Raw genomic sequence first — 26,152 nt, 5'->3', positions numbered from 1 at the left:
TCACCATTTTTTACAAGGTGCCTTTTGTTGTGTCAGTCTGTCAGTTTTTACTTCTCTGTAATTCAAGCTTTGAAAAGGAGAGAAGGAAGAATTTGACTTTATACAAATCTGTTAATCAAATCTTGACAGTCATTTCAAATCATCCAAAGGTATTACAAGGTTTTACCTTATAATATCTTGTATTAAATAATAAATTAAGTAATAAAAAGGTTTTACCAAAGGTAGAAAAATACATTTACCATACTCCTGTGGCTATAGTTTGTGTATTTTGTCTTCTAAATGCAAGAGACATTTAAATATAACTGACAGGAATATTGGATCCCAGGCATAAAATTATCAATTTCCCTGAGAAATGCACTTCAGCTCTGTAACCACAGATTGCATCATTTTTTATCATACTTTTCCCTGTCACTTAAACAGATTTTCTACCACCGTATCAAGTCTGTAGACTAAAACAAAGACAACTGCCTTAATTCAACTGAGGTTTTTTAGCAAAGCTATGTACATGAGCAATATCGGTCTACCATTTAAGGTAGGGTGTTTTCCAGTATTCTTAGAAGTTAAAGTTTCACTTTATCAAAAAAGAAATGTGATATTATGTTTCAAGCATCTGAAACACATTATCTTTATTACCCAAAAAAACCTTTGTGAGCTGCTATTAAAATCAATACAGTCTTGCAGCGAATAATAGGTTAATCCATCCACCCATTTTCTAACCACTTTATCCAATACAGGGTCACAGGGGAGCTGAAGCCTATCCTGGCAAGTAATGGGCATGAGACAGAATACACTCTGTACAGAATGCCAAGCTATCACATAGACACAAACAGGCACACATTCACACCAGGGCTAGTTTTTCCAGAAGTCAATTAACCTACCAATACTGTATGTCTTTGAACTGTGGGAGCAGCCAAATGGAAAACCAAGCCAACAGAAGGAGAACGTCCAAACCCCATGCAGATGCAACTCAAGGCATTCAACCCAGGGCCCCAGTGCTTCAAGGGAGCAGTGCTAACCTGTGGGCCACCATGACATCCTTAATAGGTTTTTTAATAATGTAATTATTTCATTAATGTTTCCTTTGAATTAAACTTGTATAATGCTTTCATAACATCTTCTTATAGGCTACATAAGATACTAGAACCATATTCATAATGCTTTATGACTTTTGTTTAGAAAAACATAATGGATACACAAGTGTTCAAACATTGGTCAAACTGTATGTTGTAGTATGTTTTAGGTATAGAGCTGTTGGTAGGGATAGGATTAGGGTTAGGACTTGAGTGATGGTTGGAGTTAGGTTTGCAGGTAGGTTAGGATTAGGTCGTTATTAAAATGCATGTGTCAGTTGTGTCTTTTGGAAGAATGGTTACAAAGAATTCTGAATGTTATTGTAATGTCTCATGTAGCTTCATAAGAAGGTATTTTGAAGGTTGCATAAAATCATATTCACCAAATGAACTCTTTACCATATTTTTTTTTAATTGACAATTTAATGAGCATTTTTAATTAGGCCTGAAAATGCGTGATACAACTGTAAAACAACTTTTAAGGTCTCCTTCTTGCTGTGTGTTTTGTTATACCATGTAATTATTATATTTCTCTGATGCTGTTTAAAAATAAAATGTGTATCATGATATTGATAGGAGTAGCGTAGTTTTTGGTAATGATATCTGAAAAGCTGCGTGCAAAAAGCAACCACACTGTGCCATGATAATGTGATGGCAAAGCAAACCATAGCTAACTCCCAGCACAGCAATTAGCAGTTTCATTTGAAAAGGCTGTAACTGATTAAATTACACACAGCATGCTTTTTATAATTTTCTCATACACTATACATATTCATACAGACAAACTGCATTAGGAGCCCCTAGGGCATGGGTTTACTTTCAGTCATGTTTTGCTTTGGATAAAAGAATTAACCAGATAAATTAATGACAATAACCATTAAAAAGTAGCAAATTAATGAAATCTGTAAGCTTATATCCCTTGGCTTTGAGTTTGGGGGATCTTAAGAGTTATGTAATTAAACCAAAAGATAAGGCTTGTCTCTCCTCACATTTTCCCTCAAGGTAATTTAAATGGTACACAGATATTGCTCCTGTAATGCTTATTTATTTGCTGAAAGCATTCAGAAATGTTTCGTTTTTGCTTCCAGTTCAAAACTGTGCTGTAAACAGACCTTTTTTGTGCTGTTAGGAACCATAAAATTGACTTACTTTGTTCTCAAATGGCTTTGAAAAAAAGGATGCAGATTAGAATAAATGTTCATTCAAAATCTATTGTAAAGTAGTTCGGTTTTAAAATAAATAACTATATAATTAGAAATATAGATACATTTTGAATATGTTTTGACAGAGCAAATGGCATCATTATTTTAGAATTGATGACGTAATATTTATAAATGTTACAGCAGAAGTCTGTTACTGTCATTTCAGAAATAAAGTGTCAATACTTTGATAAAGTTAGCATTTAATTTTTGTTAAAGTCAGTTTAACTTCCAGTCATTTATCAGACATACATTTAAAAAGCAGTGCTATCATTCCTGCTTGGTAAAACAGAGTATCAGATAATTCAAGGTTATGATCCTTTCTGTGATCTGAAGTCATATCACCATTTTCAGCCTAATTTTTATATCTGCATTTCAGCAGTGATTCATTAACTTTTGGTCATCTCAATTCTTGTCGAAATGCTAACACAAACTCTTGAATGAATTGGGGAATATCGCTTGGGTTATTCCACTGTTGTAGTAGATATATGAAGTCTGAAAACAGTGGCACATTTTTATTATAATGTATGCTTTGTCATGTACTGTTCTGAGGCAACACATAAAAGGAGACTTGATCAACTTGTTTTTTCAGCGATCTATATCAATGGTTCAGCTTTGCGAGTGGTGTTACAAGCCAATCCAGTGTCTTATCCTCCCAAGATGACATTTGAAATTTTCATATCTCAAGATAATTTCTCTTGTTTATCTATTTCTTTATATTTCTCCTCCATAATTGACAATGCAAAACTGGCCAAATGGTTTGGTAACATTGCCATAAATACACAAATACAACATGGAGTACATTTATGTATGTTAAACTAAAAATCTCAGTGCATGGTCAGTTGGGGGAGGGAAAGAAGGTAGATTATTGTAAGTTACTCTGCAAGGCATTTTTATCCGGTTTCTACAATATCCTAGCAGTATGAATTGGCCCAGAGCTCTGTTGTTGCATTGATTTTGATATTGTCTTCCAGTATTTTTTATTTCTTTCCTAAGCTGCAGAATTATGCAGTTCTAGCAGCTCTCTGTAATGCCAGAAGAATGCAATTCCAATTGGCCACTTGGTTTCAAAATTAAAGAAAGAAATGGAAGTCATCTGTTTTCACAAAGGAGTGGAGCCCAAAGATTCAATAACCACTCCACACTTATTCTCCAATGAGTTCCATATAGCCTCTTCCTCCTGATAATATCTGAATGTGGCTTTTTTTCAATTTATTTTCTTTTGGGATCTCCTTTCATTCTCAAAATTAATTAATATGGTGATTGAAGGTGGGCAGCATAGTGGTATAGTGGTTAGCTTTGGCTTTTTGCAGTGCTGGAGCCCTGGGTTTTATTGTGGACCTGGGATGCTATCTGCATGGAGTTTGTATGTTCTTCCTGTGTTTGCGTGGGTTTCCTTTGGGTACTCTGGTTTACTCCCATAGTCCAAACACACAGTGGTAGGTTAATTAGCTTCTGGGAAAATTGGCCCTGATGTGAGTGTGTTCCTTTATATTTTATGGAAGATATATTCAGTACTTACTGAACGCAGCTACTTGTTTATCATGGTATACATGACATTTGTACACAATTCAGACTGCCAAAAAGCAAATTAGTTTTAAAAAATGAATAAGAAAAGGATGCTCATAAGACTTTACAACACTGATAATTTTAACAGTGTGGCTTGTTTGTTTGTTAGCTTCTTGAGAGATTGGACTGTTAAGATACATCGGAAAAGCATACATTTTATTTAAGTTGTGTCAAAGTCAGTTCTGATTAACATCAGAACATAACAGATATTCAGCTTGTTTTGCTTGTTTGGTTGTTGGTGCTGCTCTGAATTGCTCTGTCACAACACTGTGTTATTTACAGTGTGCTCTTTTTTCCCCTTAACATCTTGTTTTAACTGGGTAGGTATTGACATTTTTTCATAGTCATTTTAATGAGAAAAAATTCCTAACTCAAAATTGCAGACTTGAGCAAGTATTCTATCATCTATAAGTTTCAGTCACTGTCATTTCTCTAGTGTCAGCAGAGTTGACAAAAAATGCTATACTTTTGGCAGTAGAAAGGCTTTCGGCAAGGCATTTGCTATTGTGTCAAGATGCCATTATTAAACAAGATGTATTTTCCTTAAGTAAAGAAAGGGAATAAGCCAATAATTTATCTTTTAAACATTATGAAATTACTTGAGAAAGTTTTCTGGAGTCTGAGTTATTATAAACTCATGATATAATGTGGCTGTGACAGAAAAGTAAAAAAAAGAAATTTAAGAAAGAATGCTACAATGTCGGCAGATTTTTAAGGTAATCTATGTAGAATTTACTGCATCACCTAGTGATCCAGGTACAGTAGGAAGAACCAAAAATTTTTTAAACTCCTGAAGTTTTGTTAACTGATTCTGTAATAGGCACAACAAATTAGAGTATGCCAAATATACATTTTTCTATTATTCTTTATTCTTTAAAGAATTCTTTATTTCTCAGAATTTGTTTTCACTTGTTTTTTTTTACTTTACTTTTCTCAAGGCATTAACTCTTTAATGTTTTTTTTTTAGTCAAGCTTACAGATTATTTTTGTCTAAAAATAGAGGAGTTTTAAACTTCTTATGGCAGTAATTCAGATTAGATTTATTTAACCATAGAAGATAGGCTGATACATTTTAATAAGTAAATGGAAAAATGTTTTTCTTCATTTTTTTACAGAAAATGACCTTCTGCAATAATGTTAATGCTTTATTAAGGTTATTACCAAGTTGTATTTCTATTTAGCACAGTAAAGATGTACAGTATATGATGATTCTTTCCTCTCACTAAATCAGACACTGAAGTTGCCAAGTGTCAAAGAGGCCTTCCTATCATATCCCAGCTAGATTATTATGTGATGTCTGGATATTCAGAGGTCAGATCATGGCACCTTAAAAAAATTAAGGTGAAATGAAATGAAACCTAAAGAACTACAGTGCCTTTAGAAATGTTTAAGCTGAGTGCAGAGGGTTCTTTCTTCCTAACAGATGCAGAGAATGTTTCAAATTGGCTTTGGTGCTGTAACCTTTGAAACTGTTTGTTTGGTGTCTATTGATTTAAGATGACAGTTAGTTTCATTGCTCTCAGCAGAACTTATAATACAGAAGCAGGAGTTGCAGCAATGTATATTTGTGCTGGAGTTTTCATGTACTGCTTTCTTAGTTTTATGAAGTATCAACTTGTATCAAATCTACAGCAGCGATTATTCTCTCTAAATTAAAAAAATATGAATGGGATAATCAATGTGTAAGGACTAATAAATACATAACATAACAATATTTTAAAACACTAACCAAATGTACAATGATAATATTGTATATATTTCAGGTGGGTAGCTGCGTCAGCATGCGTAGGCTGCAAAGGAACAAGTAATAGGTTTATTCCATGCTGAAAAAAAGAAGAAAGAGAACACAACGTATCGGCCGTGGAGCCTTCTTCAGGTGTGGATATATTGTATATGTTGTATATTATTGTATTTGTAGAATATTATAGTATGACAGTACATTTAAATTAATGTCTTCAATAAAATATAGATAAAATAGAAAAAGGTATTCTAGAGGTTTTCATCAATACTGTATTACAAAAATTACTTTACTGTATCATGCTTGTTTTGGTTCCTGCACTATATTTGTGTTGTTAAGGCAATTACATTTCATACAATAACTGGGATTTCTGGTGATTTGAACAAATATGCAGTATTCAAAATACTCAATACTAAAGTATGAGTATTTTAAGTACTGCTGTGCAAAAGTATGCCATTTTGCATTGTCCTGCTCTTGTGTTATTATTTATTTATACAGAATTATAGTATATATAATAGTCTAGTTAGTCATTTTGGTTTAATAATTAATCTGAATAGATGTGTATGTTTTTTACAAAAGTAGTCTTTTAGCTTTAGGGGTGTAGGGAAAAAAGAATTATGTTAATGACAAGAAACACCTGACAAGGAGTCAATTAGACTGGATTGGAAAATGTGATGGACTGATTCTGCAGCTTCATATGGGCTACTCTTGTTTAGTTCTCCTTGAGCTGTAATCAAATGTATGCAGTCTCTGAGCCATGTGAATTAAAGACTGCCAAAGACATGCTTTCTTTCTTCAGATCCAAACTGAATGTAATAATGACAGTCTAAGTAGTTTTAATAGTCAGAATCACTAGGAGGCTTTGTGACATAAATTATTGATGCTTGTATATGCAAAGTACATTTCTTTTTAGATTTGCCTTGCAAGGAAAGTACAGACTTGATATAAAATCATTGGTCATGTTAAAAATCTCAATTTAGTGCTTACAGTTGCATAAGAATAAAGAATAATAAGTACTATTTTGGACACTTGTAAGCCACTAGTTAGTTTGTTTGGGCTATTCCTCAGTTCACATCTGATCAGATCTGGACATCCATTGAAGTAATTAGAAGTGGTATATCACATTAGTTTATTATTTTAATTAAATATACATGGTCATAATAAGTATAGACGCTTTGGTTTGGCTCCCACACAATTTGAAATAATATGAGGAGCTATGTAGACAATTACAAGCATTTATATCTATATACTTCTCAAAACTCTGAGAATATATAGAATGTATATTCTATATATTCTCAGAGTTTTGAGAAGTATATAGATATAAATTTATATATAATAAAGAATATAAATATGCCACATTTGTGTGTGTACTTTTTAATTATGGTAACTGCTCATCCAACCATTTAAAGTGTAAAAAAACAGTTATTTTCAGAAACATTTTGATGGGGCTGGATAAATAAAATGAAACACCCCCACTACCAGTTTAACTGAAATGCAATCCTTTCATTTGTTTAATATAGAGACAATAAATACAAAAAGCTGCAAGAGTGTTGTACAACTTAGAAATCACAATTTCATTTTTTTTCCATGCTGCACTTTACTCATTGTAAAATAAAATACTCATAGAGTACACAAGCTCCATGCAAACCTAATATTTTTGTTTTTTATGAATTCTTTTAGTATGAAATGAAGTCCAAAGAGAAGCAATTAAAATAGATGATGTATTGTTTCCAACATTAATTAAAATAAATATGTTAACTTTATTGAACTAAGTTACTCATTGATTAATCACTTTTCATACCCATTCTAGAGTACACGTCTGGCCTTGATTCGTTATTAATTATGAAGAAGAAACTCAAAAATAAAACAGAAAAAAAAAGATCCACAGCAAAGGAACTTTTAATCTCCAAAGCTTTAATCCGTATTCACTTTACAGGCTGGCATTGACAGATGTTCATTGAGAGTACTGAGGTCTTCATCTCTACTCTAATATACTGTATAAGCAAAAAGAAATATAAAACAGGGTCCTTTATGGTCTTAACTTCTGTTAGATTTTCATTACTGCTGACAGAAGTATTTTGGCTTATGGTTGAACCCAGGTTTAAATTATGATGATCTTATTGAACGTACAACACAGGAGGTAACTTGTAACTGGTGCCCTATATAGATTTTGAAAAACAAGCTTAGTCCCACTGTACATGACATACCTCTAAAACAGGTTTCCTGAACTGCATACAGATAACAAACATTTCATTTGTTTCAGAGGAACAGGTCACTCCACCGATTGCAGTACATTCCAGATGATAAAGATACAACTATTACTGTAATTTTTTTTAGCAACTTTACATTGTCTTTAAGCTGTTTACTGCCCTGGGCTAAAGGGATTTGTCTTTAACTTTGTACTGATAATGTAGGAAGGACATCTTTTAAAAATAAGCTAGAGGAAATGTTAACAACTCACTAAACTAAGAACTTTTCTTGTCGGAGCACACAGGGAGTTTGAATAAAAAGAGCAACTGGTCTGCAGTAACCTGTTAAATGATGACTTTGGCTGAATTGTTATTAAATATTCTATTTTAAACAAATAGAGGTATAGGCACTACTGTACTGGAGGCCTTTCGTAATTTTTACACTTTCTTATTGGCAACTGCAAAATGACATTAAATGACAATGTGATTCCTGTGATAATATCGAAAACCAGATGCAACACTTCCAGAATTTGGTTATGGCTATTATTATTTTCTCAGTTTGTACTGGTGAAGAGGGATAGGAAGGTACTCTGTTTTTAGAGACAACACACATTTACATAGTGGAATTTATTTGTTTCAATCCATCAAATTTCTTAAATCTGTACTGGGCTGGGTATGTCTGCTGGTTTTAACCTTCCCCGTTGGCAAATTGGCACTGGTGAGTGCTGATTCAATCTGGAAGAAACTTCTATTTGACGGATTTGTCTTTGGAATGATTAATTTGTTCAATGGGACAGCACTGCTGAGTCCTGACCTTCAGCTCCTTCTAAAGCCCAATGCTGCATACAAGAACGAATCACAGAAGACTGGAGGCTGGGGGTGGTGGCAGAAAGCTGCTTATTTAGTCAATGTGAATGTATGCTCCACTGGAACTAAAAAGAACAACTTCCTTCATCCTGATGTTGGTCACATGTCACATACTGGACAGTTGTTTAGATACTGGACATTTCACACTGATAATTAGAGACAGGGACACCATCAAGGTTTGGTATTTATTACCATGAAACTCCCAAATTATGAGGGCTACAAAAGGTTTCGAATGAACTATTCCAGAGAGGAAACGACACATCAAATTTGCAAGGAGACAGTTTCAGAAAATATTGAAACAGGGTAAGAGAAATTACCTTAAGGTCCTATACATTTGTCTGATATTTCCAAATATCTATTTGTCAAAACTAATTTGCATAATAGCATATTCTCATATAATGTGTGGTATTTTCCAAGATGAAATATTACTGGAACAAAATCTTTTGAATATTCAATGTTTTGTAAAATAGATAAAGAGAATATTTTCCATGGCACTATGTTTTCTGTGAGATTTGCTAACAGTAACATTTACACTGTTTTTACTTATATGCTTACAGTATGTAAGAGGCAGACAGATGTTATTCACATAGGAAGTTTTATAAAAACAACTGTGGATTTCACTGAGTGGTTACTACAGTAATGCCACAGAAAAACACCCAGTCTGTGGCTGTATGCAGAAAAGCCTTTTCATCCAAAAGAAAAAAAACAACAGATGTATAAAGTAAATGATCTATATAAGATAAGATCACTTTATTGTCCACATACAATTTCTTGTATTAGAAATTTGTCTTTTCGTATACCCCAACTTTCTCACCATGAGACACACAGAGGGAGAGAAGCTTGGGGTCAGAGTGCAGGTTCAGCCATTCACACGGCACCCATGGAGTGGTTGGGGTTAAGGTCTTTGCTCAGGGATTCAAAGGCGTGGATCCTTAGCCATAGAGGCACCACACCGCCCCAAGGATATATCAAGGATCGTCTGTGACGCTGGTTATTCCTATGAAAAAATGTGAAATTATCGCCAACAGTTCAAAACTTTCAGTATAAAACAGGTCTGATAACTTCATGAAGTTCAGTGATGAACTCCTGTATCACATATATTTTTAATATAATGTGATGCATGGCTTTAATTCTTGGCATGGATGTGTTACAGCAGCTTTATAGCTTCTCAGTGCTATAATGGCTCTTAACAAAAATTGCACTTGTGTAGTTACCTTTACACAGTATGTTTATCTAAAATAGATAATGTTGTCCTGCCATGGACTGGCATCCTTCCCAGGGTGTGACCTGCTTTGCACCCAATGCTTCTTGTGATAGGCTCTGTCACCCTCGCAACCCTGTATTGGATAAAATGGTTAGGAAATGGATGGATGGATGGTGAGATACTGAGGATAACTCAATTCCTTTGAAACAAACTCTGTAGTATTAGTATAAACTCTCTCAAATACCCTTAGAATTCCTTACTAATATGTGTAAGATTCTGTTTTCTCCATTTATATGAACAATATTATAAAAATTATAATTAATAATTGCTTACACTTATATAGCGCTTTTCTGGACACTCCACTCAAAGCACTTTACAGGTAGTGGGGACTCCCCTCCACCACCACCAATGTGCAGCATCCACCTGGATGATGCAACAGCAGCCATAGTGCACCAGAATGCTCACCACACATCAGCTATTAGTGGGGAGGAGAGCAGAGTAATGTAGCCAATTCATAGAGGGGGATTATTAGGAGGCCATGATTAGTAAGGGCCAATGGGAAATTTGGCCAGGACGCCGGGTTTACACACTTACTCTTTTCGAGAAACGCCCTGGGATTTTTAATGACCACAGAGAGTCAGGACCTCAGTTTTACGTCTCATCCGAAGGACGGCACCTGTTTACAGTATAGTGTCACCGTCACTATACTGGGGTATTAGGACCCACATAGACCGCACGGTGACCACCCCCTGCTGGCCCCACTAACACCTCATCCAGCAGCAACCTTAGTTTTTCCCAGGAGGTCATCCCATCCAGGTACTGACCAGGCTCACACCTGCTTAGCTTCAGTGGGTTGCCAGTTGTGAGTTGCAGGGTGATATGGCATATTGTACAAATAATAGGCAGCTCTTATATTCAACATTATTCAACATTATCTAACACTCAGCGGAACCAGCATTATCATGAGTGATATTTTGCTGTTTGATTTTTACTGCACTTGAATAAAACTAAATGTATGCTATTGTATAAAAATAACTCCTATTGTTTCCTTAGTAACAATCTTACTTTAAGATAAATTCTGAGTCATGTGAAGTCAAGGTTTATAAAGTCTAGGTATTTTGTTGGATGGTGTTTTAGCTTTCAAGGAGTACAAATTATTCCTTAATTTATAAATTGTTAATGAATCAATAATTTGTTAATTTCAATTTAGCATACCATTTTTCAATATATTTTAAAACAATGTTATAAAATACATAATTAATAAAGTCAAGTCTAGACCTGGTCTTTCTATGTCACATCAAATCTTTTAGCTTTACAAAATGGAAATAAGAGCTTCAAATACTGACTGTGAATCCCAGCTTGCACTGAACTGAACTGAGTGCCTCTGGTTGAGGCGGGTTACAGCTGGCAGGGATTCTGTTCTTTTGCAATTCTGTGCAGATTAACATTATGTCAAACGAGCAGCCTCTGTGGTGACTAGAAAAATCCAACAATTAAATTAAAGCCTAAAACTTATTATAATCTATACACACTATGAACTACATACATTAAAATGGCACATATAATTGTATTCTACCTTGTAGACTAAATACAAGGAATGAAAGAAAATTTTGCAAATGTCAAATTGGATATAACTTGAACTGTTCAAACAATGCCAGCTGGACTGCAGATGATTTCAAAGCTGTAAGGGCACAGCTGTGTGTCCTTGTGCTGGGCAAAGCTCATCAGTCTCTCACTGACAAATATCCATCCTCACAAAGCACTGTCCCTCTGTGTTGCCTCCTTGTTATTGATGGCCAACAGAGGGGAGAGGTGTTTACAAGGAGACAGCCAGGAGGAAACATAATGCTACTTAGCAGATTAAAATACATAACTCAGGGCAGGCTGGCAGTTTTAGGTCTTCTACATCATCATCTTCCCTTCATTAGCATGGGAAGCATCAGGGCTGGTTGCCTCAGCACCCAGCAATCTGTTAGTCTGTAATTGTGCTGCTTTCAGAAATAATGGACCGACTTTTTTTGCTTTTTTGTAAAAAGGAGACTGTGCTAATAAACCGGCTCAAAGAAAGCCAAATCACACATAAAACATCATTTAAAACAGTGAAATTAGATCACTCCAGGGCCAAAATTGAAACAGCTATACTCCACAGTAATGCATTCTGTCACAAATGAGATGATGGTGTTATCACATACAATAAGAAAACCCAGATTCAAGGTCATATGATTATTTTGAGACCTTGAGGTTTAATATCCCTTTTATAAAGTGTACACAAGATGCTGTATTTATGTTTACCTGTATATATGGGTGAATCTATCATTTTCTTCAGTTTTTTTCAGTTTATTTTTTTCTGATGACCAGAGAAACATCATTCAGCGCAACAACAAGTAGTCCAACATAATTATACAAATTGCAATTACACGAAAAGCATTCCAAGCCCCACATTTTACAAGTAGTACAAACAATTCTTGTGATAGCTGTGGAACAGCTGTGAAAACATTTTGCACAGCCAAAAAAAGAATACACTCATGCATTTTAAATGGCACTTCTCTTATGTTTTTTTTTCTTTTTTTCTTCCCACAACACCAAAGAAATGTAGCCATTTTATGCCACATTTGGAAACAAATGTATCTGACCCGGTGCAAGAACAAATTTATCTCACAGTCACTGGGGCAGCAGATGATACAGAAATAATTTTCAGAAGGGCTGCAGTGGAAGCATATTTCAGCATGAGTACTGGGACATTCATTTGAACTCTCAATAACCCTCAAGCTTGACAGATCCTCAGTGTGTTGCCAGTTTTGATTACAGTTCAAGGCATTTAGTGTGTGGAAGTCTGTACCAGCTAGGGATACACAGTAATTACACTTTTATAAATGCAATAAAATATTACACTGCAGTGAAAATAATTCTGAAGCTAACTAGCGAGTTACCTTTTGTTGACTGCAATCAATGCCAAATAAAAAACAATGCTCAGAGACTGCGCCATCAGTACACTGGGATAGCACACTGAGGTTTGATCTCCAGCATTGTTTTTCTTATTACCAATTTTGTTTCCTGGTTTTGTAAGGGAGGTAGCCATCTGTGTTTTTGATTTTCCCTGCTAGTGGTAGATTCATCATGGAGAGGAGATTGAATAAGGAGGGGTGTAAGGTGGGATGACTTCTCTTTCCCTGGGGAATTTTTTGGGATGGAATTCACTGTTCGTGTGGTTGTTGGGATTGGATAGATGGTGATATCCTCTTAAGGAGCAAGGATAAGGATTTAATTTCTGTCTCTGTTATATGTATCTCCTATTTGGCTTACGGCCTGCTGTATATACTTTAGTCATTTTGCACATGACTTATTTCTCTTTGATAAGAGGTTTTGTCTCTGAACCAATGGCTCATGTTTCTCTTTTGTTCTGGAATATAGAAAGACTAAATTCTTTAGTTTACCAGGTACAAATGCAAACTGTAAAACATTTTCTACACAGGAGAAAAATGCAGGAACCTTAATACAGCAGTTTAATCTGAAACAAAAACATATTTGTTGATTTGTGTTATAGTATTAGTTTGAGATTGCCTCTCTGAAGAAAACAAAGAATGTTTTAATTGCATTAAGGAGACCTTCTACATTTCTATATTTGGCTTATGGATAATAGTATATTGCAGTTCAAGAATTCCCTTTCTTTCAGATTTTGCCCTTACATCATTAAAGTTAGACTTTTTGGTCTCCAAATCCCTAGAGGAATTCAGTGAGTATTGTGTGATTCTGGGTGCAATTATGAAGGCTGTCATAAATCATATACTTAACAGATCAAAATCAAAAGAAATGAATGTACTGTTTTTTAGCATCTACAGCATTAAGAAACTGAAAAGCAAATATGACTTCATATGGATATGAAATACATATGGCTTGTGTTCAATCCCCTGACAAAAATACTTTCTTATGAGAAGATATGTTATATATTACAATATTACAATATATTGACTGTTTTTACTTCTTAAACTTTTTTGTGTTACATAATGTTGAGATGCTGTGCTATCTGACCACTGCAGGTTGTGGGGGATTCTATGAAATAAGATTCTTTAGGATGGAATAATGGGGTTCGTTAATGGTTTGCTACACAATAGCAGATATATCATTTTAGTAAAAGTACAAAATGGGAGACCATATTATCTTTTCTAGAGCTCAAGAATTCACCTGTTCTGATGCTACTGCATTGGAAAAGCTCTGCCAGGTTCTTCATGGAATCCTGAAGGTGGACAGATTTATTGTACTTGGAGATTTTAATGTCTGAGTTGAAAGAGATACCAGTCCCTGGAATGGAACCATCAGCAAGGAAGACTTTTGAAATTTTAACTGCAACAGCACTTAACTTATCTCCTCACCAAAGAGCATGGGCACAAAATATTCTGGTAAAAATCCACAACCCAAACACTGGCGCCTGACCGACTCAATTTCAGGAGTTCAAGACATATGTTCAATCATGTCTATCAAACTGGCTCCCCAAACATTGCCTACAGAAAAATGAAAATGAAAAATGGAAATCCGTGGAAAATCAACATTAAAGCACTTCAGGATTTAACCATAAGACAGTGTTTTCAATAATACTTTAGGAAAAAGCTCTCAGTCCTTGTCCAAGAACAGAAGAGAACTGTTCATATAATTTGGGAAGACCTGAAGATAATTAACAGCAATGCCTGCAAAGAGACACTTGGCTTTTACTGATCACTTGCATGTGGCTTTCAGTACACCCATCAATAATAAAGGCAGAAATTTAAAGGAAATTTAAAGGAAATAAAGCAAAACCCAAGACAGGGAAAACAGTTGGTTGACAGACAAGGCAAAGGAAATTCAACATCTTTCACATATAAACCATATCTGTGTTTTCTTTACAGCCATAAAGGTTATTTATGGATTGAGTCCTCAAGGGCCAGCCCCTCTTACACTTAATGAAGGGACCTGAAGAACTACAGTCTTTTACCTTCATAACTGGTTGCAAATATCAGGCTTGATGTTAGGAGGCAGAGTGCAGAAGTATTTTCTCAAAACCTAATACAGTTCGACAGAAGAAATAAGGCCTTTGAAAATCATAAATGAAAATGTTAATCATTTCAGAAGAAAGGGTCAGACTCTATATGGGGGTTCTTCAACAAATGAAGGCTTGAAGATTTTTTTTCGGATCATCACTTCCTTTCTAACATTATATCAACAACAATTGTTATCGCATGTCTTTTTACAGGTCTCTCCTTTATTTGTCTGCATTATTTGTCTTTTTTCAGGCATTGTTTTACCTCTCAGAGTTGCACTTTTCTTTATTGCTAATCAATATCAATGGATAAATGAAAAGGAACCTGGATTTTTTGTGTTTGTGGGATTTAATTTTAAAGTGGATTCCAACATAGATTCTACAAACAATTTATTTTCAATTAAGAAATAATTTTAACAACAAATCCATTTTCTTGAACCATCTTTGATTTCCCAAATGAATGTTTCAACAACCTGGATCTCTTTAAGAGAGTTTTAAAGTAGGAGGATTTATGGACATCCATAAGGCCTAATTGAAAGTTCTAGCTATCACAAAGTTTCAACCAGGATGGTACCAAAACAATCTGGTTAATGGTCTACAAATGTGACAAAACAGGGGGTACTATAGACAAATTAATGATGTCCAACAAATGATATACTGTATGGTGACTTTCATGTTTTATTTATGAATTGCCTTACTTTTCTGAAACACCTGAGATTATGGAACACATTGTTTTTTCTTCCATCATAAAAGAGATGACCTGATTTGAACACACGTCAAGCAGAAACTCATTAGTACTATCTCTAGTATGACAGAGCATTTTATAATTAGATCCTAAACAGATGGCGACAACCTAGTTCCTGCAGTGTACCAAGAAACACACAAACTCAAAAGACAAGTTGACTGCCACTGCCTGTTTTAATTGTGTCAAAACGCAGCTGTGAATTAATGTCTACATTTTGCTGTAGCAATTAAACTAAAAAGCCATGGCTTATATTGCTGCAATTAAGCATCTACAGTACTTCATCTCGCTTGTGTCTTTTTCAAATGTATTTGCAGAATGCTTTCAAATACAGAATGGAGGAACATTTGCTTGGACATTTTCTATTTATTCCTCTCCTTTATTCATTTTCTTACAAAGCTTTTGTGATCCCTGATTTGACATCTCATTGCAAATTCACATACAGTGTCTTGCAAAATTATTTCAAAACCTTGCACGCTTTTCACATTTTGTTTCTTTAAAGCTTACAGTAATGACACTTTGAAATAGCAATTAGTATTTGTTGTATGCAGATTCTACTCTACTCAAAGTAAAAATCAAAAGAAAAAAGTAAACAGATAATTAACAAGAAAGAAAAATGGAAGCGTTAAAGTCGCATACATACTCATCTCTTTCCTGTGACAAACCTAAAATAATTTAGGCGCACAAACTTCCCTTGATGAATCACACGATTAGTTAAATGGCCTTTGTCTGTGTGCAATACTAGTAGTTCACATGAAGAATAAATATACCTACTGTATCTGTGGATGGTCCCTCAGTCAGGTAGTGAATGTCAAGCACAGATTCAGCCATGAAGACCAAGGATCTATTAAAATAATTCAGCGATAAATTTGAATAAAGATCAGAAGATGAGTATGAAAAAATCAAAGACCTTTAATATCTCTTTGAGCATGTTACAGTTGATCATTGAGAAGTGGACCGCAACCGGATTCAGCCTAGATCAGGCTGTCCGTTCAAACTGAGCAGCTGGGCAAGAAAGAAACTGGTTGTTGATGCCACAGTGAGACAAATGATGTCCATGGATCATGATCATTCCACAAAGAGGGCTGGTATGGAACTGATTACACCTCAAACCCTTCATGGGTTTCCTAACAAAGCACTAAAGTGATATTACAGGCATGTAACAAAACATTTTGGGCTCACACAAAATAAAATTTGAACTTTTTGGTCTAAATCCAAAGTTTTATATCTGATGCAAACCCAACATAGTGCATACCTCAGTCAACATCATACTTACTGTAAAGCATGGTGATGGCAGTATTATGTTATATTTCTGCTTCTTATCAGCAGGGACTAGGAGGTTAGTTAAGAGTGATGGAGCAAAGTACTGGAAAAAACTTAGAGCAAAACCTACTTCTGATATAAAAAAGTTACTAACATTTACCTTTTAGCAGGGCATTGGTCCAAACGTCAAAGACAAAACTACAGAGAAGTGGCTTAAGAATGAGAAAGTGAATGTCCTTGAGTGTCCCAATCAAAGCTATAACTTTAATTCTAATCATAATTTGTGAAATGACTTGAAACCTTTTGCCAGTATGTGACTGCCAAGCACCTTAAGAGACCTTGAACAACTCAGCAAAAAAATGTACAAATGCTGCACCAAGCGATATTGGGGTAATGTTGGTAAAGACTTACCCAAAAAAGACAGCAGTAATTGTTGCCAAAAGTGCTTCCACCAAATATTGAGTTACAAACATATGAAGAGCTGGACGACATTACATCTTCTAAACACGTTATCAGGACTTTCAGCTTCTCATGAAAAATTGGAAATGCAATTACAAGAGTATTGAGTAAAAACAACATGAATAGGTCTAGAAAGTATTTTGTTTTATCCACTTACTCAGTAAAAACATTAATAATATAGTCAAGCCCTTTAGACTATAGTTTCTCCTTTAGAAAGCAGAACAACATAATGGAAATTAAAAGAGCAATGCCATGAATCACTACTTGACTTGTTATTTTGTAATTGAATAATCTGTCCATAGACCTTCTAGGTCTTGTCTAAAAGTAATGTCCATAATAATAGAAAAGAATAAGCTATTTTAAAATACATTATATCGTAATAATCCAGCATAATGCCCTCAAATGGCCTTCTTAATGCCAATGCCTCTGACAGAAAATTCCTAAGATTAGTCATGATTAAGCTAGTATTTCGTTATATAGACATTTAGTCAGGTAGTCTGCAAGATGCAGGCAAGATCTAGATGTAAAAACCTATACCTATACTTTTGGGGTTGTTTTTTTTAATTAAGATAGAGTGAGAATGACAGACTAATTAATTTGATATATGAGTCATGTACAAAGACTGACATGCCTCCTGTGACCCGAGAAACGGCTGAAAAGTTCTACCCTCGATAGTGTTCTACTGTTGCGATGAAGACTTTCTTTAGACCGTATCTTACAGAATCAGTTGGGAATTAGGCTTTTTAAATACACAATTACTGTAGACTTGTTGGTCTTACAGTGATTTATGATTTTTCCAAAAGATAAAAGAGAAAAGATAAAAAACCAAAAAAACATATTAAAAGAATATTCTAATGAAAAAAGCTATGCTATTTTATGATGCTCCTCAAGAGTCATTAATGTGAGAGATAGTACTGCTGAGAAAACAGAAATGTTGTAATTTCCCTTGTGGTCTGAAGAACTATTGTTGGAGTGTCTTGGTAGAATCGGCAGATATAGTCTCATCAATAAACCCTTTCCTAATATCTAGGGGCAGCTGAGACAGACAGAATAACTATATTTCCTTGGTCTGCTTTAGTGTTACAGACTTTACCTTTCAAAGTTTTTCAAAACCTTCCAGAGTTTTTCAAAGTTTTCTCTACATTTCTGTGTTGAAATCTTGAGTAGAGCGACCTGTGGGAAAAAGCATTATCCTTTCTTTATCTTTAATACTTAATAATATTTAGTCTTTGAGAACAAATAAAGTTTTGAAGCAAAGGCACTAACACTCTAACTGCGGATGGTCATGCCTTAAAAAATGTGCACAAAACATTACTGTGCCCCTCACTCCACCTTAACACATAAAATATAACATTTCTTACATTTAATGAAGGCTTCATTAATAGTAAGAAGGTGTTTTGGAGAATGTGTTCCTTTGTGTTGCACACCTGCTACTGAAGTTATTTACAGCATCTTCAGTGTGCAGTCAAACAATTTTGGTGAATATGGGACAACAAAATATATTTCATTTTTCCATTATGTCATGGGGTGACAAAAGTGGGAAATAGGGCAGCAACTTGGGGCTATGTTCCATCTGCATATCATGGAAAGTGCCTTGTAGTTTTTTTTAGGTTTTCATGAGCTGTAGGGCATATAGTACAGTAGTTGATAACCATCCCCAATGGAATAACGCACTGTTTGACTAGATACACATCAATTGCTGGAAAGGCTAAGACTGGATACTAGACAGTGCTGTCATTAAATAAAAAATCAACTGAATCATAATTCATTAAGACTCTGATATGCTGACCACAGATCGTTGGAACAAAACTGATTTGTTGTTTGGCGCTGTTAGAGTTCAATCCTATGGAAATCTCCCAGCAAAGTAAAAATGCACTCATACCCACTCAAACAATAATACTGTAGCATTCCGACCAGAGCTGGACTGGGGAACTGGAACTACTTCCCTGACATTTCTCTCCATCCCACGCAAGCTCACCTTGTTTCACCTCTTTGCCTCTACAGAAGTTAGACATTTTGAGTTATGCCTCATGGGGTGGTAGCAAACGCTGTGCTCCACCTCACAGTCCTAACAGATGATTAGCACACTTCTGTTAAGGTTTAAAGGCAATAAAACTATGAACAAAAAACAGGGGAAAAAAAATGCACATCAAAAAGTTACTGATGTGTTGTCAAGAAAAAAATTGGCAAAAGTTGCAAAATCTACAGGGCGCATACTCTCTCTACTGCAAAATAATTTATTTATTAACACTTGTCAACATTTTGGCTTATACAAGCCTTCATCAGGACATGTCTTTTAATAAATGTCGGTGAGCATTGTAACCTGCCTCTGGCTGCTTCCTGTTCCACACCACCAACACAAGGGAAAAAGGCAGACTGCTAAAATATGCTGAAATATATTGAGGGTGCTTATGTGCACACAGCACCCATGGATCTGGTGTCTATGTCTTAAGGTCGCTGAGATCTCCTAAATTAATTCATAAGCATCCAGGAGGGTTTCAGAAGGATAAGACAGGACAGTTTTTCATCAGACATTTAGTGAAAATAATATATGATTGGTTTAAGTGATGCCTTTTTTTAAAGAAAATTACCAGGCAGGAAGAATTTTCGATTGGATACTACCATTCAAGGTTACAGATGCAGTTTTATTCCTGTGACCTAATTCTGTAAATATACCTGCCACTGTCTCTCTCGGGAGAAATGTACTTCTACCTAGTTATGTCTCCTCCATACTATTAGAGATTTATCTGTGTAATACCAGGTTGAAATAAATTCTCTTTTGTGCTGTGTGTTCCCCGATCAATGTATCTCTTTCATAGTACTTGAAAATGAAGGAATGGATCCTCTCATAATTTTTAGATAAGACAATAAAGTAAAAAGTCCTCTGCTCTCTTTATTGATTTAGGCCCTAATTGTTACTTACCCATGTGATACAGTTTTGCATTGGAGGCAAAGTAAATATTCTTCTTGTATGCAATAATTCTCTCATCTTCCAGACAGAACAACAACATTAGCAATGGAAGAGTCATACTAGTAAAATCCATCCATCCAATTTCCAACTGCTTTATCCAATTCAGGGTCGTGGGGGAGCCAGAGCTTATCCTGGCAAACCAGTCCATCACGGGGAACACAGAGACACTCACACCAAAGCCAGTGTCCCAGAAGCCAATTAACCTACCAGTATGTTTATGAACTGTGGAAAAGAAACAAGTACACAGAAAGAACCCACATGAACACAGGGAGAACATACGGTACAAATCGCATGCACAAAGCACCTAAGGTCCAGCCCTGAACCCATTGCTAACCACCTGCCACCATGCCGCCTCCTATCAGTACAAACTCTTATTATATTCTCATAGCACAATAATACACTAGCCTGGGAACTATCTAGAACATATTGCTGACTGATCATTTTGGACCAGCCAAATCCCTTATGAAGAAAAACAAGGCTCTATTTTAAACTTTGGGTGATCATATGTCAGCAGTATAAGGCTTAAGTATATATTTTTGTAGTACCTAAAAAAAACATACTGGCTAAGTTTTGTTTTTTCTTTGAATAATCTAAAGATTCAATTAATTGTACAGTGATGTTAAAAATGTAAAATATCACGAAAATTTATTTTACACTCTGAACTCTTGAAGAAGCATTTTTTAAAGACTGATGGAAATTGATTATTCAGCCTGCTCCGAAGGTATTCAAAATGCTTGTTGTCAGCATGGTATAGCCTCACTGTGTATTCAAATATATAGCATATGGAACTATGCCAAACTTTTTGTTCCTGGTTGGAACAATGAGAACTTGACAACTAAACTGTTTTTCAGCACATATTGCATCTAAAAGCATCTTATTAAATCTGTAAGTAAGGAGATACAGATTTACAACAGTATGTGATTCTCATGTTTTCTCATGTCAACAGGATGTGATTCTATGTTTTTCCTCATTATGTTTTACTTTATATTAAAGTACACACATACTTTATATATACAGTATCTAATATATAGTATATTAACATAATAACATTGTCCATTAAATTATTTTGTAGTAAATTGTGATCAAAACAAATGTGATTTCAAAGTATATAAATCACAGGCTCTGACTCCAATCCCTGATTAATCCAACAGAATTAAAATCGGAAAAACTAAATAACTACAACTAACATTGAATGAGGTGACAGTTTACATTCTACATTAAATTCTACTAACGTAGTCCTGAGAGACCTAAAATTCCAAAACCCCAAAACACTTCCATTACTGTGCTAGTGAGGGGATTTACATTTATCATTTAGAAACCAGAACACAGCGCAAAAAGGACTATAAAGGACTATAAACTTTGTCCAAGAAAATCGTTTTTGTCATTCTTTAACAGACAAAAATCCTTAAAATAGTTTTACTTAAATGTTACTAGATTTGTAACCCATTTAAAACAGCTGTGTTAGTCTCAATTAAGTATAAATCTAATTTCCTATACTGCAGTATACAGCATGTATACACAGTACTGTAGCACCATCCAGGAATTTCACGGATTCAGGAGAATCTTTTCCCATGGATGTTAAGTGGTTTACCACAATTTAGCTATACTTGAGTATACTAGATCAGTTCTGGCTTTAGGACTAGTGAAGAATAAAGTGCATTTAAAGCAAAGTCTATGATTGATGAAAGATGCTAATAATCTTGTGAATCATCAACAATGTGATTGTTCATCCTTGTACATCCAGCACTAAATTTAGCCCCTTTTCTTCACTGTTGTCTTAAACATAATCCCAAATGAAACCTAATATCATGGAAAAACCTGTTTAATTAAACTCTTTTAGTTTTCTCTGCCACTTTTAGCCTTTTTGTAAAAAAAGCCTAATTTAAAATGTTTACCTCCTTATAATCAAACCCTCAGCCTTCTAGTCCTTAACATAATCTAATTTATTTAATATGCTGTCATCTTAGAGCTGACTCTAAGTACTGTAGCTTAATAAGTTACTCCAATATAAAAATATGTATATGTGCCTCTCTAACTTAAGGTTAGAGTTCCTAAGAAACTTAAATATATCACAATTCCTCTGAAGTGCTCTGAACATCATTCAGATATCGTTGACAAATGATTTAGGAAACAATCTGAAAATGCTTTAAATGTAGTTATCAGAAGTCTCTTGCCAGGGCATCACTCCACCCATAAAACAATGTAAGCAATACTGTATACACTGTTTGCTGGTCACCATATATACATCTTTCAGGCGCCCATTAATTGTTATAAGTCTATTCTCACATTTTTAATAAATATTTGTTAGCTTGGCAGATACAACATGTCCTTTGAGATTCAGAAACAAAATTCTATATAATATCCACCAAAAATGGATGGTGCTAATGTTCAGCCAGTGCATTACCAATGGCACATCGTTTAGAGATACTACAACTACAGAGAGCAATCAAAATCATTATAACTATGCAATAATAAACGATATGCAAAAGAAAGTGTTGTACTAGGCCTAAATATAGCGTAAGCAAAGAGATATTTTTTTCTTTGACTTAAAAAAATGTGGCAATCACTGTGCATGGACTGATAATGCCCTGCGTAAGCTGTTGTAGCAGTTTTTCATTAAGCTGTACATGGGAACACAGGGGAACATGAACCACACCAATCTGTCTTCCCATAGACAGACTTAATCACTGAAACCACAGAGATCAGCATTGAATCAAGCTAGGAGCCCCACTGTGTGTGAGAGAGATTTTATTTAAATGGTGGAAATGCTCCATTAAGTAAGGGAAATGCACATCAGTCTCCGTTTCAAGAAAATAAACACAGCTTTCATTTCCTTGAAATTCATCTTACTCCACACAGAATCACATATTGAAAAACATAGTGTCCAGGATGGATACTTTTGTAGATGATGTTAAATAAATCATGTATCTTTTTTTCAATTTGGAAAACAGAATCTGTAGCTCCCTGTTCCAAATTCTGGAGAACTCCTATGAGAAAACAAACTCATACTAAAGCATCTGATAAGGTTTAACAGTGCTTTCTAAAAAACTGGTCATGCTGAATATCCACATATTTCACAATGCATATTTTCCAGATTTATTTTTTTTAATATCTGTCTGATTATCTGAATTTAAAATGTTACCATTCTTTGGGGAACAAAAGAAATATGTGATTAGAACTGACTTTGACTTCCATCTGTTACAATAGCAGTTCTAAATCCATTGTCATAGAGGCTATTAACATCCTTTTTCGATGGTTTAATTTCATATGTCAAACAAAACAATAGGAGTACTTAATTTGATTTTAATAAATCACAAGAGGATTTGTTACAAGTTGCATAAACAGGAGGCAACTTTTGGCACTGCCTGTCTGCTTTTTTCTTCATTGTATTCCACTGAGTGTTTTCAATGGTGTCTTCAAAAAAAGATGTACAGTATAACTTTGCACAACACCTCAGAGTATTCATTCCACTGGTAAAGTTATAACTCATTATCTTTGTCATATCTATGTCCTTGAAGTCTCACAACAGGATTCAGCATCCTTCTCACTAGAACAGAATGCTGACCTGTTTTTGAGTTAGAAAATATAGGAACAGAGTATTTTGTTTAACTTATTAATACATTACCTACAGTTGTTACTTCACTTCACTTGCTTATCTCTTCTGTCATTAACTATATATGTCCACCATCCAGGATAGGAATGATAAAATACAGCTAGTTTTTGTTAATATATATAGCAGATACTTATAAATAGAGTTCATAACAAAAGTTCAAGAGTGATGACAACAGCCAAGTTTAATCAGTCTCAGCTGTCATCCAGTAATTAATTATCATTCCTGACATCATTTCCTTATCTAGTACATTATAAATATTATACATACTTGCATACTGTAAAATCTCTTGCATCCCACCTCCACCCCATCTCCACCTTTGCAGCTGTGGGTTAAGCCAAATTTTATTGTGACTAAAACACTTCATTAAACTTTCAATAATTCTTGGGTGTTGTCATTCCTAGTGAAATTTTCAATGGCAGGTAATGATTTCAAGGTCTGTGATGGCTGTTGCCATTACTTTGTGGCGCTTCTTGTGAATTAAGTTTTCTTTCATGAAGCATTACATCTTGCGTCAAGCTTAAAACACCTAGTATTGTGTTAATAATTATGACCTTCATGTTTTTGCACTGGCAATATCATCCTCTGTATTGGAGATGATGACTAAAAGTATTCTTCAATGCCAGATGTTCCATGCAAGGAAAAACTGGTCTGTTGCTTCCTCGATGTGCTACCCCCACATAACACCTTCTGATTTTCTTAATCTCAGAAACGAGTACCCAGCATGTTACGGCAATGAACGCGAGTTCATTTTTGTAACATAGATCATCTGCTAATGAATGCACTAATAAGAGGACAATTTCTGAAGATTTGGTGTACTTCAGACAAAACAAAAGAGGATAGATGTGAGTATACAGAGGCACAGCTCCACAGTCTTATCACTGTCCGCAGCCATTATTAGGCTTTGCTCATCCCTGTGAAGAATACGACACAATAAAACACATTACTGCCAGAGTCTGAAAAATAGTGATGTATCCTTACAGTGGGTTGCAGCTTTACCATTTCAGAATATTGATAAAAAGGCTATTTCTAACACAATGAGCCTTACAGCACCCACGTCCAATGTGTCAGAGCTTATGCTGGAGCTCATTATTCTTCTGTGCTGGAGCACTGCCATCCATCTGCAACAGTTCACTGGAGCTGGTTCCCTGGAGGTGGACTGTATGTTTTTAAACCTTTCTACCCGAATTCAGCTTCACTTTCATTATAATTCTAGTAGCAACCAGCCACAGCAATAGTTTAAAATGGGTGGGGAGAGAAGGGAGAAAGTAGGGAGTTGATGCCCTGAACAAAATTATCTATCCACACCACAAGCAGGGTGTTGGTAGTGACAGTTTTTGAGGAGGTGTAGGAACATTTAATTAACTTGTAAATCTTGGAGGAGCTGCTATTTTATTTTTTATTAAAAAATTGTTAATGCATTGGGATCATGTGTTTTATTGTTTACAACTGGGAGTAGCATACTGTCATGAAATTTACTATTGCTGCCTCATAGCTTCAGGTTCCTAAATTTGCTTTTGACCTCAGATGCCTGTTTTTGTGGATTACATTGCATGTCCTTCTTTTGTGCCTAGGTTTTCATCAGGTGCCTTGATTTCTTCCCACATCCCTAAGGCATGCAGATTAGGTTGGAGTGGGGGATCTGAATTGTTCTTCCCAGGGTTTTTCTCCATAAGGAAGTGATCTAGGCTCCACGTTGGCCTTGAGTACCGCCTATTTTACCAGATGACCTTTAGGTTTTATTGAAGCTTCCTTCACTTAATTTGCATTTGGTTTATTTGTAGCAGATCAAGGTGCAGTTTAGCATGCTCCATCAGAATCTCATAAGCCAAAATAAATCAACGAATACGTTTTCTATTCTGAAGTGGCAACTTACTACGCAACAAAACTGAAATACATCACTTCCAATGGGAGTAATGGAAACCAGCTATATGGTTAAATGCAGGTTGTTTAAGCTGGAATCAGGTGGACATAGTAATTCATACTGGCACAGTGATTATTACTGATACAGCATATCTGTAGGCTTTGTTGTTGGGAGTGGGCAATATGTACGCAACATTTGTGGTAACATCTTTGTGGGATCCTCTAAGATTTTTCACTCTCTCCTAGGTCTCTTTGCAGATTTCTTGCAGGAGGAGGAGGGAGTACTCTTAAACATGCAATTATTTACTACTTTAGTGAAAGGCACAGATATATTTTTTATAGAACCAGTAACACCACAGAGTGGGTTTGCAAACAGAACTTGAGCTAAACTAGACAT

The 26,152-nt window shown here is 35.2% G+C and overlaps 1 long non-coding RNA gene across 2 annotated transcripts in view; it reads left to right on the top strand.

Moving 5' to 3' along the window:
- Positions 1-26,152, top strand: part of LOC107077853 (uncharacterized) — a 71,263-nt gene that overhangs the window by 1,783 nt on the left and 43,328 nt on the right. The window contains exon 1 of one of the 2 annotated variants that reach the window (XR_011190260.1): positions 5,444-5,714. The exons of the other annotated variant lie outside the window; for it this stretch is intronic. This is a non-coding gene — a long non-coding RNA (uncharacterized lncRNA). Of the gene's footprint in view, positions 1-5,443; positions 5,715-26,152 lie in introns of those variants that run through there. 2 annotated transcript variants of the gene reach the window in all.

The sequence above is a fragment of the Lepisosteus oculatus genome, chromosome 8 (genome assembly GCF_040954835.1).
Source record: "Lepisosteus oculatus isolate fLepOcu1 chromosome 8, fLepOcu1.hap2, whole genome shotgun sequence".
NCBI classification, from domain to species: Eukaryota; Metazoa; Chordata; class Actinopteri; order Semionotiformes; family Lepisosteidae; genus Lepisosteus; species Lepisosteus oculatus.
This window is presented reverse-complemented; position numbering and strand designations above follow the sequence as displayed.